Source organism: Cornus florida, unplaced genomic scaffold (genome assembly GCF_030987335.1).
Source record: "Cornus florida cultivar Cherokee Brave unplaced genomic scaffold, ASM3098733v1 CherokeeBrave_3.0.0_Hap2_Chr08, whole genome shotgun sequence".
NCBI lineage: Eukaryota > Viridiplantae > Streptophyta > Magnoliopsida > Cornales > Cornaceae > Cornus > Cornus florida.
The window spans coordinates 70,644,319-70,646,790 of NW_026775578.1; the positions used below are offsets into that span (position 1 = coordinate 70,644,319).

Below are 2,472 nucleotides of genomic sequence, written 5' to 3' on the forward strand. Positions count from 1 at the left end.
TTAACTTGTTTGAAGACCTCCATCATGTCTTGAATTTTTTCCCCTTGCTTACTAAAGTAAGAGGGTTCCTTGAGATGTTCAAGATAAGGTGATTTTAGCTCATAAGCTGTCTCAAGTTTGGGAGCAAATGGAGAAGTGACTCCACCTTTAACTCCTGTTGTGGATTGTGGAATAGAATTTGGGGGAACATCTATAGAATGTGGATGTGGAATGATGGGAATCATATGCCTCTCTATGTCTTCCCCTTTTTCCTCAACTTGATTATCAATGATTTTTTCACTCCTCAAAGTGGTGATGGCCTGAACTTGCTCATAATGAATACTTGAAGGATTAGTATTATTAATCATGTAAATTTGCCCTTTTGGGTTAGCCACTGGCTGACTATGCAGTTTTCCTTTCTCTCTACGAGATAGAGTACTCGCAATTTGCCCAACTTGTGCCTCTAGCTTGGTTATGGCTTGAGAATGAGTATGAAGAAGTTAGGTGTTTGCTTTAACTTCAGCAAGAGTACTCATTACTTATTCTTCAAAAACAGATTAATACTTAGGAGGAGTAGGTAGAGGAGCTGGAGTAGCTTGATTCCGAAGTTGTGCTGGAAGATATATAGAAGATTGATTACAATGATTATTTTGGGGCAAAAGATTGGATGAATTTTGGTACTGTCCCTGAGATTGGGGAACAGCATTGCCTTGGCTCTGATTCTGCCATGATAGATTGGGATTATCTCTCCAACCAGGGTTATAGGTGTTGGAATATGGACTGTACCCCTGACTAGAGAATACTGCATTGGCTTGCTCTTGATGATTTTCAGAAAATTGTCCCCTAAAAGGACAAGTATCAGCAAAGTGTGATAGATTTGCACAGATCGAACACACCTCCTTTGGCAAAAAGGAGTGCTGAATCGAACTAAGAGCACTGACAGTTGATAAAACTTTGTCAAACTTTTGATTTAACACCTCTATTTGAGTGGACAGCTCTTTAGATTTCTCAACTTCATAAAGATTTTTAACCTTATGGATTCCAAGTATAGACCTAAACCTAGAGGAAGTAGCATGTTGCATTAAATTTTCACTTAAGGCCTCAAATAGTTCCCAAGCGTCAGCTGGACTCTTACGCAAAAAAACTCCATTACTGGATGCATCTACCATATTTCTATAAGAATCTATAAGACTATCATATAAAATCTGTATTAAGTGCCATTGAGCAATATCATGGTGTGGACACTTTCTTAGAAAATCATTATATCTCTCCCATGCATCATGGAACTGTTCTCCCGGGATTTGGGAAAATGCCATGATTTCTATTCTCATTTGTGTGGTTTTACCCATAGTGTAGTATTTCTTCAAGAACTCCTGTTACAACATGTCCCATGTAGATATGGAATTTGTTAGAAGGGACTGCAACCAAGTTCTTGCTTTGTCCTTGAGAGAGAATTGCAAAAGACGCATTCTGAATGAATTATTGGTAAGAGTGGTCAACTTGGTAGTTGAACACAATTCCAAAAACACATCCAAATGCTTATAAGGATCCTCTGTTGCATACCCATGGAAGGTAGGAAGCATGTGGATCATAGCATGCTTGATCTCAAAATGGGTTGCATCAGCATCCGGAAAAAAAAAAACACGAAGGGAAAGTATATGTGGTAGGAATGAAATGGTCCCTCAATTGTTGTTGTGGAGGAACAGGTGGACCCCGTTCTCCATTACCATTACCATTATTACCTGGTGCATTACGTTGTTTAGCCATGTTATTAGAGGAACTATCTATATTATTCAAATGCTTTTTAAGTTTTCTTAAGTGACTCAAAGTTCTCTCTATTTCAGGATCATGCACTAAAGGTTTTGACCTAAATTGGCGAGTTAACATGCATTCATTCCACTAACCCTAAATAGTGACAAAAATAAAGATTCTAAGTAACAAGAAAAACAGTAAAAACTCATAAAAGTTTTAATAAACTGAAACTTTTTATCCCTTAAGCGTATTTGTCCTCACTGCTAATTTGTACCCGAAAAGAAAAAGAATTAAGGTGAGATATCAAAAAGTCCGAAGACTGGTAAACCAATATAAACTAATTAAAAACTAATCTCCCCGGCAACGGCGCCAAAAATTTAATCGTGTTTAATTTTACCACTCGCAATAGGACGATTCCGTGTAGAATAGTGCTGTAAAAAGAGATGTCGAACCCACAGGGACATAAGATTTATTTCAATCTTTAATTTCATTTTATGGTTTATAGGTAACTTGGTTGGAAAGTTTGTTGGTTGTCACAATTAAAAACAAACTAAAAGTAAACTGAAATATTAAACTAAGTAATCAGAGAGAGAAAATCTTAGGGCTTTAACTTCACCACAATCATCATATACGGTCAATCGAATCAACTCTACGATTTTAACCAATTATGTTTTCAAATGAATTGAACTCAATAACATTCGTTCAACTCAGATTTTAAAGAAAGATGTTTTGCAAAATTCA

At 36.6% G+C, this 2,472-nt stretch overlaps 1 non-coding gene across 1 annotated transcript; it reads left to right on the plus strand.

The window, feature by feature from the left end:
* The first annotated feature begins 1,206 nt into the window (after positions 1 to 1,206).
* On the plus strand, positions 1,207 to 1,312 carry LOC132272036 (small nucleolar RNA R71). The gene has a single exon (XR_009469956.1). It is a non-coding gene; the product is annotated as a small nucleolar RNA R71 (small nucleolar RNA).
* Positions 1,313 to 2,472: the final 1,160 nt, after the last annotated feature.